General features: G+C 42.9%; 1 protein-coding gene across 2 annotated transcripts in view; it reads right to left on the bottom strand.

Moving 5' to 3' along the window:
- Positions 1-15,350, bottom strand: part of TESK2 (testis associated actin remodelling kinase 2) — a 1,590,840-nt gene that overhangs the window by 1,509,840 nt on the left and 65,650 nt on the right. The gene's annotated exons all lie outside the window — the stretch shown is intronic.

Here is a 15,350-nt window from a genome sequence, read left to right as displayed (position 1 = left end):
ATCTTTTGCATTTATAGTGAAGGTGAAAGCAGTAGACCTGTATGTTGGTGAGAATAGTAACATTTTAGTTTTTTGGGGGTTTAATAACAATCAACGATCAGAGAGCCAGTTTTCCACAGTATTAAATGCGGACTGAGTAGAAGACCTCAAGTCTGAGGGAGGTGTAGCTGAGCAAACCAGAGTGGAGTCATCAGCGTACTGAATGCAGGTAACATTTGGGATAACAGTATGTAGGTCATTAATAAAGATGGAAAACAGTAGAGGCCCTAGTATGGAGCCTTGTGGTACTCCAAGGGTATTTGGTAACAGGTTGGAGAGCTTGTTCTGCCACAGAACAGCTTGTTGCCTCCCACTGAGGTAGGATGCAAACCACTGAAGGGCCTTATAGTCTAGCCCAAAAGTTTGCAGGGTGTCAATCAAAAGTTGTTGATCGACCATGTCAAATGCCTTGGATAGATCCAAGAAGAGAGCTGAGGATATGTAATTATTGTTACGGTTATTATTTATGGTATTGGTGAAGGCCAGTAGGGCTGAGGTCGTACTGTGGTGAGGTCAGAAGCCGTGTTGAATATCAGCCATAAGGTGATTTTGGATTAGATGGTGCATGAATTGTTTATGTATACACTTTTCCATTATCTTTGCAAGTGGAGAAAGTATGGCAATTGGTCTATAATTGGAGAATTCAGTGGATGAACTTCCTTTATGCAGTGGGATTACGTAGGATGTTTTCCAAATGGTGGGGATTTTAGCCTCTGTTATGGTACAGTTAATTAGTATTGATATTGGATAGGCGATGGCGTCAGCTGATATTTGCAGGTACTCGGCGAGGAGTTGGTCGGAGGAGAGTGTGGTAGGTTTTAAATTTTTGATCAAGGAACGAAATGGATTAGAGCCATGGACACTAGTGTAAGGCTAAACGAGAGTTGTTTTTTGAAGGTGATACTGTCAGGTCCAGAGTATCTAGGAGGTAACTGATTAGCTAGGGCTTGAACTGTCGCAGTAAAGAAGCAGTTAAAACTGTCCGAGACCTCTTCAGGGGTATTATCAATGGTAGGTGTAGATGTCTTGCCAGGATGAAGTAATTTATTCAGCTCTGCCCAGAACTTTTGAGGATTATTCTGGTTACAGTTTGTAAATTACAATAGTACTGTTTTTTTGTCTTGCATTATGGATTTTTTAGTTTCATTCCTAGCTTGCCTGTATTTAACATGGTCATGGGGATCTTTGGTGGAGCGCCATCAAGCCCACATTTCGTTTCTACTGGTAATTTTTTGTCTAGACTCTTTGGAAAGCCATGGTGCAGTTTCTACTTTAGTACACTTTGAGCGGACAGGTGCATGCAAATCTAGGATTTCAAGGAATTTGTTATTAAAATATAGAACTGCTTCATCTAAGGGAAGGTGTTTTTAGCATAGCCCAGTTACAGGAGTTAAGTTCCCGTTGGAATTTGGTAGGGTCAAAGTCTCTTTTGTTTCTGACTTTCCTGAGTAAGGGTTGTTGTTGGTTGACGGCTTTTTGTTTTATTATGTAAGTGAGAAAGTGGTCACTTAGGTCATCGGGGAGCGTACCAGCAGTGTACAGTTGGGAGTTACTACTTACTAGTACCCAGACAAGTATGCTTTCTTTTTGGTTGGGTTTACCTAGTCTGGTAGGGGTGTTTAAGGTTTGTGTGAAAGCATGTACGTTGATGTAGGTCGAAGGGGATTCTGAGGAACAGGTTCCCCAATCTACATTACAGTCTCCAAGTAGTAGGGTTTCTTGGGGATAATGACACGATAGCCAGCAAAGAATATCTTCAAGCATGGCTACATTGTTACCTGGGGAGATATACATACAGATGATGTTGATGCATTTGCTTTTGTTAAGTTGAAGTCTAGTGGCAAGTATTTCTGAGTTACTAATCTGAAGTGGTTGATTAACAACTATGGTCAGATTCAGCTCAGATTTGTAGAGTATGGCTACTCCTCCCCCTTCCTGGAAGCACGATCCAGCCTGTGTATATTATACCCTGGTGGTAACACTTCATTGTCTGTAGTGTTAGATTTTTAACCAGGTCTCAGATAGACAGAGAATCTCAGGGGAGTATACAGCCAGGAGAGCATGCAATTCATGTATCTTATTATTAATACTTCTAATATTCAGATGACAGGCCAGGAGAGAGTTATTTGGTCTGCTGATTGTAGTTTTCGGGCTTAGGTCATTGGTGGAGGGGGTGTATTTATCAGAGATGGATGGGCCTGGGTTGGGGTGAATGTCTCCACTGAGTATGAGGCTTGGTTTGTACCTTATGATAAGCCTCAACCTCAGGAGTTCGTTTAAAACTTTGTAATACTGTCTAGATTGAGAGGTAATATGCAAGGGGTTGGTATACTGAAAGAGGGACCACGTAAGGGCTATACCCTTTGTTATTATTTACAGTTGATATTTTGTACCTGACAAAATTAGAAAGACATTACAATGTTGTGGAACATTTTGAGACAGTTTAAAAGATATTTTTGGGATACAAAATTAATGAAGCTAAAAACAAAGGCAATGGTCATAAATCATGTAACCACACATGAACTGGTTCAGAATACCACTATTTTATGGGGACATGATAAAATCAAATATTTTAGGAGTTTGTTTGTGTCTTTCGGCTTTTCCTGGTTAGGGTTCGCCACAGTGGAACTCCGGTCTGCTAATGACTGGCAATAGAGTTTTACGTGCTGGTTTGCCGGGCCTAACGCACAACCTCCAACGAAGGAACGCCTATTCATGCTTGTCGCCATACAGAAGACGCTCTGAGAATCGAATGGGCAACGTCTAACTGTGAGGTGACAACACTACCTCAGCACCACCACCACAGTAACAAATATTTAGGAGCATGGATTAAAATTTATTCTAGTGTGGCAGCTAAGGATATGTAGGAAGAAACTAAACAAAAGAGAATACAAACACTGAGAAAATAGAAGATTTGTTATATGCATATGGACAGTAAGATACAAGCAGTTAAAATGTTTTTAGTCCCTTTAGTTTTAAAACATGTCAGGCATATTTTTATCAACCAGACTAGAAGTTGTGGCAGCAATTAATAAAGAGATGAAGGACTTTATCTGGGGAGGGGGGATCAAGAGTCAAATGGGACAAGCTGATTCTTCCAGCAGAACAGGGCAGATTTGGATTACCCAACTGGAAGGGGTATTTCAGAGGTACACAGTTAAGACTCCTATACATAGCACAAGCAGAAAATTATGATTCAAAGTGGAAAGTAATGATGATGAAAAGTACAGTTTTGTACCTACCATAAATGTAGATGTCCGATAGATATGCAACTGCAGTCCTTACATATGGGTTGTCCTGCCTCAGGCAGCCCTCGGACGGCCGGATTCCAAAGTCTGGGTCCGGCGTCGGCTGATGTCGCCTCCTCCCCGACGTCAGAGCGGCTGGGGTATAAAAGCATCAGCCGACGCCATCTTCCTCTGTTTCTTGCCCCAGATGCCAGGTGCCCTCCAAGGAAGGCTAAATTTAGAAACTGGATAAAAAATTCCAGACATACACAACAGTAATAAACAGATACACCATAACAGATATCCCCAGCTAATTATAAAAGGAGGGAAGTGGACCCAAAATACAGAGGGGTAGGAGGGAGGGAAAACCTGACTGCAGTTGCATATCTATCGGACATCTACATTTATGGTGGGTACAAAACTGTACTATGTCCTTCAAGAATGCAACTGCAGTCCTTACATATGGGTTGAATACCATAGCCAAGCTGGGGGTTGTAGGCTCTAAGATAGGGATGGTGTAGCTAAAATGCCCTGCAGGACTGCCGAAGCAAAGCCTGCTCGGGATCTGGAATATAAAGGCAGGTTTGTAGTGCTTGGAAAATGTATGCACGGAGCTCCATGTAGCAGCTTCTAGAATGTCCTTTGTAGCCACCCCTCTTAGAAAGGCTGTGGAGGTGGCTGTAGCTCTGGTGGAGTGTGGCCTGATACTGGCTGGCACACCCTTTCCATGGAAAGAATAACAGAATCTGATGCAATGTCCAATCCATTTTGAAATTGTTTGTTTGCAGACTGCCTTTCCTTGCACTCCAGCAGCATATGCTACAAATAGTTGGTCAGACTTTCTGTTGGCCTTTGTTCTGTCCAAGTAGTAGCGTAGTTGTCTGTGTAAGCCCAAAGTGTGCAGCAGCTTTTCCCCTTTATTTTGAGGATTGGGGAAGAAGGTAGGTGGGTGAATTGCTTGATTTATGCCAAAAGTGACATCCAGGGTGTCTCAAAGAGGGATTGGTTCTTAAAGAAACTCTGTCCTGATGAAAAATGAGAAATGGAGGTACTGCCATGAGGGCTTGTATCTCTGAAACTCTTCTTGCTAAGGTAACTGCCAACAGGAAAACTGTTTCAGGAAAGAAATTTCAATTCTGAAGATGCTGCTGGCTCGAAAGGAGGAAGAGTTAATTTTTCCAACACGAAGTTGAGGTCCCATGCAGGCACTGGTGGTTTTCTGGGAGGTTTGATATTCTTTATCCCTCTTAGAAATTGTCTTGGCAAAGGATGTGAAAACACAGGTGGATCAGTGTTGTATTTTGCTGAAATTGCTGAAGCGTGTATTTTTATGGAAGAATAGGAAAGTCCATTATGCAGCATTTCTGCCAAGTATTCTAGTATCAGTGGGATGCTCATTACTGATGCATCCTGACCCTTGCTGGTATTCCAGATGTTGAATCTCTTCCATTTGGCTGAATAAGTCTTTCTAGTGGAAGGTCTGCGTGCTTCCAATAAGATCTGTTGAACTTCCTTGGAAAGAGAGATATGGGGAGAAATCTTGGAACCCTCCAAGCTGTCAGCTGCAGAGTTTGCAGGTTGGGATGAACCGTCCTGTAATTGTGCTGGGTCAAAAGTAGAGGCCACTGAGGCAGGGGCCACAGCTTGGTGCAGGATATGCTCCTTAGTAATGGATACCAGTGCTGTCTTGGCCAATCTGGAGCTATCAAGATGCCTTTCGGTTGTTCTGCTTTGATCTTCAGTAGCACCTTGGTCATTAATGGTAGAGGTGGGAATGCATAGATTGTTAGAGAGTTCCAGCTGAAGGAGACAGCATCCATTCTCCAGGCTTGTGGATGGTGTGTCCTCGAGCAGAACTTTTTCAGACGATGATTGAGGTACGAGGCAAAGAGATCTATGTCCGGCCTCCCCCATGCATGAGTTATTTGTGCAAAAATGTCTGGATGCAACATCCATTCGTGCGGGTCCAGGATGTTTCTGCTTAGACTGTCCGCCAGAACATTGTCCTTGCCCGGAACAAACTGGGATTGCAGCTGTATGTTCAGTTTCAGGGACTTTTCCCAAAGAGCCATTGTTAGTCTGCAGAGGGGGTAAGAATGAGTACCTCCCTGCTTGTTTATGTACCACATGACAGTGGTGTTGTCCGTCTTTATTAGCAGTTGACCTTGTTGAAGATATTTTCTGAAGGCCTCGATTGCATGAATTACTGCTAACATCTCTTTTTGGTTGATGTGTAGATGCACTTCCCGGGGGGTCCATTGCCCTTGAATGCATCTACCCTCCATGTGCGCCCCCCATCCATGGTCTGAGGTGTCTGTTGTAATGGTTTGGCTTGTTTGAGGTTTGTTGAAAGGCATACCTTTGTTTAACTGGCTTGCTTTGGCCCACCACAAAAATTCCCTTTGTAGACATGGGATGAGTGGGATAATTGCTTCTAAGTTGTGGCTGTGTTGAGACCATAAACTTTTTAGGTACCATTGCAGTTTTCTCATGTGTAGCCTTGCCAGTGGAATCAATAGAATGCAAGATGCCATGAAACCCAGGGCCTGCAGGATTTTCCTTGCAGTCATGTGGGTGAGCTTTGCTAGGCTTTTGAAGTAATCTGGTAGTTCTTGCTTCTCTTCTGTGAGGTAAGCCATTTGAGATTTTGTGTCTAGTTTGGCTCCTAGAAAAATTATTTGTTTGGATGGCAGTAGTTTGGCTCCTAGAAAAATTATTTGTTGGGATGGCAGTAGTCTTGATTTTTGAATGTTGACTGTGTATCCCAGAGCCTGTAGTAAGTGAATGACATAATTCAAGTTTTTTGTGAAGGCTTGCTTGTTGTCCGCTTGTATAAGGCAGTCATCCAGGTAAGGATATATTTGTATCCCATGGAGTCTGTGGTGTGCAATTACTGACGCCAGGCATTTCGTGAACACTCTGGGTGCAGCAGATAAGCCAAAGGGCAATGCTGAGAATTGATAATGCTCTGACCCTGCAAGAAATCTGAGGTATCTTCTGCAACTGTGTCTGATTGGGACATGCAGGTATGCCTCCTTGAGGTCCAGAGTAACCAGCCAAGACCCCTTGCCAAGCATGGGAAGGAGTTGCTGTAGCGTCAGCATTTTGAATTTTGGCACAATGAGAAAAGTGTTTAGAGCGGACAAGTCCAGTATAGGTCTCCATTGCTTTTCTTTTCTTGGAACAAGGAACAGTCTTGAGTAGAATCCCTGGCCTTGTTCCTGAGGAGGAACCTTTTCTATTGCTTTGATTTGTAGCAGTTTTGAAACTTGTATGAATGCCTCTGCCCTTTGATTTTGTGGCAAGTTTGGCATGCCTTGTCTTGTAGGTAAAGTATGAAAGTGGAACCTGTAGCCTTGGTCTATTATGTCCAGAATCCATTTGTCCCTTGTTAAAACATGCCAATTTTTTGAAAATAAGGATAATTTTCCGCCTAAAGGTGCTTCTCTTTGAGCCTTGGTCGGCGGTGTCAAAGTCAAGTCGTTGTGATTGCCCCTGTGGAGCAGTGGGAGTCCCTGCGCCACCTCTCTGACTAGTCGGTTGCCACTGGCGTCCCCTGTAGGAGCCTCGGTATTGCCCTCTCCCTCGGGCACGCCTGTTCTTTCCCCTTTGAAACAGGTCAGTGTCTGGAAAGGACCAATTCTTCGAAGGCCAATTCCTGCTGAACCTCGGTGGTTGAACCTGGAGGAAATCTTTGACTGTTTGCACTGATTCAGCCTTCTCCTCAATTGATTTCAACACATCCTGAGCATTAGCACCAAATAGCTTGTGTTTTTCCAGAGGTGCATCAAGAAGCTTTACTTTAACATGATCTGGCAATGCCTGTTCTTTCAGCCATGCATGCCTACGTATGACAGCCCCTGTCATAGCTGCCCTACATGAAGCTTCCAATGCATCATAACCACACTGAAGAAAATGATTGTTAACCTGCTGTGTATTATGAACCAAATCCTGCAAGGCCTTTCTATCTAAAGGAGAGGCTAACTTTTTCTGCAAATCATCCATTAAGAAATCCTGATACTGAAACATATGCAAAAGGCAGTTAAGGGCCCTCATGGCAAGGGTGGTTGAGGTATAAACTTTTTTTCCCCACCGCTCCAGGGACCTAGATCCCCTGTCTGCGGGCAAAGGGTTTTTGGCCGTGGAGGTGGCTACTCCTTTGGGCCCCTGGGAAATAGTTTCTAGATCAACAGAATTGGCCTTAAATAGATGTTTATGAGTTTCAGGAACCCTGTAGTATCTGTCTGGCTTGACAGGAGCAGGAGGGAGAGAATCAGGAGAAGCACTCGAGTCTGAGTACACATCATCCAATACATCTAACACTGGAGGTATAGCTAAAGGCCTGTGCTGGGGAAGCTTAAGGAAGGTACGTAGCAGTTTCCTGGAGTCAGAGAATTCCTGGCCCTGCCACTGAAAATGCTCTCTCATGGAGTGGAGAATTTCCCCAAAAGAAATATCCTCAGGAGGAGAGGCAGAAGGAATAGATTCCTCCGCATCCGAATCCTCGTAGGCCTGGAAGGACTCTTCCTGGGTATCTGAGTGATCAGAGTCACCAGAGGCTTCATCTGAAGAAAGGGTGTCTCTGTCTGTTCAACCCTGGGCCTTTTGTCTGAAGGCGGCTGAGAACCTCTGTCGGGATGAGCCTGGGAACCTCTGATTAAGGAAATTAGATCTGCAGCTAAAGTCATGATCTGTTTATCAGTAGAGGGACCCTGAGGAAAAGATTTAGGAGGGTGAGACTTAGCCTGGCTGGCAGCCTTAGCACGTGTGTAGACCTTGATCGACATGGACACCGGAGGCCTAGCAGCCCCACGTGCTGGAGTAACTTTGTCCACCGGTATGGTCTCAGGCAAATCTTGGGCTTCAGCTTCTGGAGGAAAATCAACAACCGGCACCAGTGTAGGCTCCGGGGCCGAAGAAAACGGTAAAGCGGTGTCGTCGGTCTGGAGCAGTGGAATAACCGCCTCAGAAGAGACCGATGCACTCGCGGTAGGTTTTGGCGTGGTGTTGGTGGAAGTCGCGGGCCGAGAATGTCGGTCCCGGTCTTTCCGTTTTTTGGAAATATGTGTTGTCGGTTGATCCGACGGCATGATATAAGAGAATTTTTCGCCAAAAAAGTCTTCAGCAAATTCTGCCCGGCGCCCGAGTGTGCGCTTGTTGAAGCAAGCACAGGCAGCACAGGCCGAGACGTCGTGGTCTGGGCCAAGGCAGGGAAGACAGTAAGAATGGAAGTCCTTATGAGGTATTTGTTTACCACAAGACAAACAATTATTAACTTTTGCAGTTTTATCTGACATCGGCTGAGGCAAGAAAAGGTTCCCCAACGGGGTACTTAGCTTTTTGAGGACTTCAGATACTGAAACACAGGAGCTGACCGACCGGCACTTGCGAAATGCTTCTACTTCGGGCACCACGCGGCAAGAAAGACTGAGGAAGATGGCGTCAGCTGATGCTTTTATACCCCAGCCGCTCTGACGTCGGGGAGGAGGCGACATCAGCCGACGCCGGACCCAGACTTTGGAATCCGGCCGACCGAGGGCTGCCTGAGGCAGGACAACCCATATGTAAGGACTGCAGTTGCATTCTTGAAGGACATCAAGGGAGAAGCTCAAGAAACAAGGGCAGACTGGGATTCTGGATGCAGGTCTTTAAGGAAAATTAACAATAATCATGCAGAATATTATATCCATAAAGTAGCAGAAAGTATTTTATGATCTAAACTAACATGGGAATGCAGAAATGAGATTCTGCCAATAGAGATGACTGTAATTAGGGATACAGACAATAGGCAACAGGGGGCTGGAATTTATTGGAGAAAACTGGCAATGGAAACAAGATAGTGGGAGCAAGCAACTAGAGATAAAAAGATGATAGAATGGGATGACGCCAAGAATTTATCTGGACCGCAGCTTGGAGACTGCCTTCTGTATCAGAAACTGATAGAGTACAGGAAAAGAGGAAGAAACAGGGGGGTCCCTAAATGAAAGACCAGCACTAGTAGAGTTTTTAATAGAATCTAAAACAGAAGCTGCCATTAAAAAGGAATAATTAGTAAGGCATATAAAATATTGCATGATAACTATAAGAATCAAAGGAGTTTAGAAAGGATTGGGAAGAGACTGGATAAGAACATCACAAAAACAATGGGAGGATATATGTAGGTCTCCCAAATACGCAACAAAATCTAGTAGAAGATTTAGGATTTTTGCCTGGAAATGTTTATATAGATATTTTTATACCACAAGTAGGAGTCCAGAGAATTTTTTCTCAGGCAGACAGTAAATGTTGGATGTGTGAACAAGAAAGAGCAACTGGGAACATATTTTTCTGGGAGTGTGACAAGTTGGCAGACTTTAAAGATTCCCTGAGGTATGCACTAACAGAGAATGCTGCGTGGGCAGACTGGTATGACGAGGGATATTATGCATCATAGCTCAGAAAAGTAATCTGAATTGTCTAGACATAGTAAGGTCTTGCTGTGGCTAATAATGGTGGCTGCCAAAAAAGCAATTACTAGAAAATGGAAATCAAAATCTGTACCAACTACAGTAGATAGTCGATTATCCGAAACATCAACTATCAGAGCCAGCCTTCCAAAGTTTTCAAATCTAAGTCTGAATATGTAAACATTACATGCATTTGCTTGAGCATGTTTCTTGACCTTGAAGCCAGCTCGTGTGTGAAAAATATTCTTTATTGTTCACTGGAATCACTGAATGGTTGTAAAGTGTATTCCTCAGTGCAAAAAAAAAAAGATTTCAGAAGTTTTTTTTATCCGGTTCAACTATACGTTTGATTATCTGAACAGTTATCCAAACTACCCTAGGCCCCAATTAGTTCAGATAAATCCAGTCTCTACTGTATAACTATACTGGAAGTAGTGAATATAGTAACAGAGATAAAGCAACTTTAGAAAAGTGTAGAAGCAAACTACATAGGAAAATGGGAATTGTGGAAACAATACATACAAGGGAGGACAGAGGTCTAAAAGATGGCAGGACTTAAACGAGCTATGTAATGTTCGAGTGAGAGATCTGGTAAATTATAAGTGATGTTTAATGTTTGCAACTGGGAGTGTGTCAGTATGGTTTGTGATGTAAAATGCTTGCAACTAGGATTGCGTCAGTGTGGTTTGTTATCAGTTATATAAATGAATGATTAGCCTATGTAGCAAGTGATGGTTTAATAAAGATTAAAAAAAAAAAAAGAAAAGCAGTAATTAAATAATTTATGTAATCTCTACGTAGCAATACATGAAGTAAAATGTTTATGTTAATACAGTCTGATTACTTTTATACGACTGTAAATTTGCCTGTGTCACACGTGATAATTCAATAAAGGTGTTTGGAAAAAAAAGGGGGAAAAAAAGACACTATCGTAGGGATGCAAGCATCCCAAATTCATCCCCTCTGCTTGAAGATCCAAAAATCTGCTGCTTCACTTGTCCAAAAAATCATCCACACCTCCAGTCCCTCAAATTAACTGTTTGGTTTCTACACTCCATTGCTGGCTAAGGACCCTTCATAACCTGAGAATGTAGTCAAGATTCTAACCTTTAGCAAGACAGATTTATAGTAGTTGGACAGGTTCTCCCTCTAGGGTACCACCAGAGGGATAAATCATTTAACTGTTACTCCCAGTACTGTGGGGGTATTTGTCATATAGCTTGGATTACAATCATTTCTTTCACTGAAGTCCATCCATTTGGCAATTATTTTGAATTACCATCAAGGCACTGACTTGGTCTCCTTAGCATCCCTCAAAGTTTGCAAGACCCTTCTCTGAGGATTCTCTCCTTCTGCACCCCCCCCTTCTCTGAGGATTCTCTCCTTCTGCACCCCCCTTCCCAGTCAAGTCATCCCTTGGAATCTGTACTTTGTTTTTGAGAAGCTTATGTTTCTCTTTTGTGAAATGAACTGTACAGTGAAACTCTCAGCTCAGAGGGAAATACTCTCACTGTTTGCCATCCCAAATATAAACCACACCCTAACTGATCTTTCTCCTCCAAAATGTAAACTGGAACAGTGCCAGCACTATCCCTCACTATGCTCTACAAATAGTCTAATCTTTACTTCCTCCAATCTAGAACATAGAATATCCTGTCACCCACTACAGAGAAAGGTGCTTAATTAGTCCTGGGTTACCTCTAACATTAAAAAGAATAAAAAACACTGGGACAAAACACAATCATTACGAAAGACTACCAATAAACCTAACATCCACTACAAATGTATAGCTCTTAGAACCAGTTATCAAAGAAGCCAAATCCACCCAAAATACTAATGATCCGAGATCAAGAAACTGCTGGATTAAAAAAAAAATGTAAAAAAAAAAATTTTACCTCAAAAACAAATGACCCCCCTGCATTACAATTAACATAGCCAAACACTTCAATGATTTTTTGCACAGCCCAATTATGAACTGCTATCACATTCCAAATACCTACCCTGGTACAGCTTCAAACCAGGACTTGCCTTACCCACCCCTCTGGAGATAGCTCTACTCTCTCTATAGGTATTCTTGCCCTCCTAAACAAAATACTTCATATCTTCATCCAAGTTCCTTGCTTACATATTTAAAGTATCTAAACAAAACACAGTATCATTATAATCCTCTTCCTAAAACTCCTCATCCTAACCAACTTACCCACTTGTGTCCACAGCTAGTTTTACTACTACTGCTAAAATACTGAAACACCTACTATGCAAACAAAATTATTACATTTCTGCAGGATGGATACATACTGTCCAAAAAGCAGCTTGGTCTTTAGCGTGGGTAAAACACATCAACAGCTCTCTTTCCTTCTGCTATCTCTAGCTGTTTATATTTATTTATTAATTTTATTTATTTGTAGTTGGTTTACTAGGATGGTCCACTGGGCTAAGATAGCCCGTTTTCAATGGAGTTCTTGGGAGAAAAGCTCCAAAGCATACAAATACACAAATAAATTTTTGATGATAAACATGCAGCAGAATACACAGGATGTAATAAACACTTTTGTACATTATTACAAGTACAAGCATGATTTTAGATATAATTTAAAGGAAGAACAAGCATAATAAGTAGCATTTCTGAAAGTATGTTCTTACGGTGATAAGAGGAAAGAAATAAAGGTTTTAGTTACTTTAGAAGTAAGTGAACTGGTACTAGGAAAGAGGCTGTGTTTCAGATTTGGTTTATGTAGGAGTAGTACAGTAGCATTCCCAGTGAGATGTTAAGTGTGAGTGGAGCATGGTTTTAAAGGAGGAGTGACTGCTAGTGGAACGGATCAGGGGTGGCAGTGAGTTCCAGAGGCGTGCTAAAGAAAATGATAATCTATGTTTACATGGTAGGTGGGCAGGTTTGTGTAGTTCAATAAGATTTTGAGTGTTTGATCTTAGGAGTCTATGAGGTATGTGCATTTTGAAGGTGGAAGCTAGAGAGGGGCAGAGTGAGGGAGTGAAAAGAAGTTTGTGAGCTTGGATGAGTTGGGTGTAAGTGACAGTGGGACAGCTGTAGCCAATTCAGTTTAAGAAGAGCAATACAGTGGTTAGTGAAGATTGGTGACCTGTGGCAAATTTTGAGATTTTACTGTAGCAGGAGGTTAGTTTGGCCTTAAGGGGAGACTCTAGGTTAGTAAGGAGTGGGGCACCATAAAGGAGAGATGGGATGAGGTATGTGGTGGAGAGAATTATTTTGGTAGAAGAGTAGAGGTAACAATTGTGACGGTATAGCATTCCAGGTTTCTGATGTGTTTTCTTAATGTCGGAATGTAGGTGAATATCGAACTTCAGCTGATCATCAATGAGGACACCTAGTCATTTTGCATTAGATACAATTTCAAGAGGAGTATTATTGTGACTAGTGATGATGAATGTGTCTATCAATGACGGCGGTCTTAGAAGGGGTAAATATCGTAAGTTTGGTTCTTGTTGCATTAAGTGCCAGATGACTATCTAGCATCCATTTTTCAGTAGAGGAGAATCCATCTTGAGTTAATTTTATGAGTGTGGGAATAGTAGCTGCCGAGCAGATAATTGTGGAATCATCAGTGTATTGAATAAGTTTAGTATTGGGAATGGCATGGTGGAAGTCATTTATGAAAATGTTAAACAGTAGTGGCACTAAAATGGAACCCTGAGGTACACCAGTTGTAGTGCTGAGGAATGGAGAGCTAACATTCTTCCACTTAACTGAATGTTGCCTATCAGAGAGGTAACTGGTGAACCAATTAATTAAGGAGAGGGATAGATTTAGCTTGGAAAGTTTAGTTAGTAGAATATTGTGAGAGACAGTATCGAAAGCCTTCAATAGGTCTAGGAGAAGAGAGAAAAGTACAGTTGTGTACACTTACCATAAATGTAGATGTTTGAGTGTATTCACTGTTGCAGTCATCACACTTGTGTTGATTCCCAAAGCTGTAGAAAGGGTGGAGGTAGTCAAGAATTGTTTGGGCTGGCTAGTATGCCCTGCAGGACTGCAGTTGCAAAACCCACCCTGGATTTGGAAAATATAGGCAGGTGGTAATGCTTGGTGAATATGTATACAGAGCTCCAGGTAGCAGCCTCCAGAATGTCCCTGGTACAGACTCCCCCCAAGGAATGCTGAAGTGGTAGAAGTTACCCTAGTGGAATGTGTTCTGACTCCTTGAAGGGTTGGTTTCCCATGGTGTTTGCAGAAGAAATGGATACAGTGAGATAAGTCATCTGCCAGCGAGTTTTGTCTGCCTGGCAGGAGCTGAGCTTGCAGATGGACCTGCATGTCCAAGGCAGTGTTCCACAGGGCCATGGCTAGCCTGCAGAGTGGGTAAGAGTGAGTTCCCCCCGCTTGTTGATGTACCACATAACTGTGGTGTTGTCTGTTTATATTAGCAGGGGTCCTGGTCACAGTAGGGCTCTGAAAGCTGTTACAGCATGCTGCACAGTTAGCATCCCTTTTTGGTTTATGTGTAGATGAATTTGACTTGGGCTCCAGTGGCCCTGAATGCACTTGTCATCCGGCTGTGCCCCCCAGGCATAATCTGATGAGTCTGTGGTTAGGGTCTGGGCGGCATGGGGTTAAGTAAAGGGTGGTCCCTTGTTGTGGTTGCATGCTGCTGCCCACCAAAGGAACTCTGTCCTTAGACAAGGTATGACAGGAATTATGGTTTCCATGTCCTGAGAATGTTGGCACCAAAGTATTTTTAAGTACCACTGAAGTTTCCTCATATGCAGTCTGGCATATGGAATTAGTAGGATGCATGAGGCCATGAACCCTAGGGCCTGCAGGATTTTCCTTGAGGACAGCTGGGTTCTGGTCGCCATTTGACTGAAGTAGTCTGTCAGACTTGTTTTTCTGGTGTAAGGAGTGCTATCTGGGATGCTGTGTCCAAGCTTGCTCCCAGGACTACAATATTTTGATAGGGGACTAAGTTTTGATTTCTTTTCATTGATGGTGTACTCCAGGGAGGTTAGAAGGTTTTTTTTTTTTTTTTTTTACAAATGTCAGGTGCTGCAACAGCATTTCCTGACTGTCTGAATCAGACAGTCGTCCAAGTACGGGTAAATTTGAATTTTTCTCTGTCTGCCATAGGCAATGGCTGGAGCCAGGCATTTTGTGAATACTCTGGGAGCAGTGGATAAGCCAAAGGGAAGTGCAGAAAACGGATAATGCATAGATCCTGCCCTGAAGCGAAGATATTTCCTGCACGAGTCCCTTATAGGGATGTGCAGATAGGCTTCTTTAAGTCTAGGGTAGCTAACCAGGCATCTTTGGCCAGCATAGGAAGAAGCTGCTGCAGGGTGAGCATTTTGAATATTGGTACCACCAGGAAGGTGTTTAGAATGGAACGATCTAGGATTGGGTGCCAAGTGCCCTCTTTTCTGGGTACCAGGAAAAGCCTGGAATAGAATCCTTGACCTATCTGTTCTGCAGGAACAGGCTGAATTGCCCTTATAGAGAGAGCAGGGATTGAACTTGGTTTTGTGCCTCTGTCCACTGGTTTGAGGAAGGTCTGGGAACCCTTTTGGGGTTGGCAGTGAGTAGAAGTAAAATTTGTACCCTTGGGATACAATGTTGAGGACCCATTGGTCTTTGGTGATGGAAGTCCAGTTTTTTGCATGATGG

Source organism: Protopterus annectens, chromosome 8.part0 (genome assembly GCF_019279795.1).
Source record: "Protopterus annectens isolate FY-2018-M chromosome 8.part0, PAN1.0, whole genome shotgun sequence".
Lineage (NCBI taxonomy): Eukaryota > Metazoa > Chordata > Ceratodontiformes > Protopteridae > Protopterus > Protopterus annectens.
This window is presented reverse-complemented; position numbering and strand designations above follow the sequence as displayed.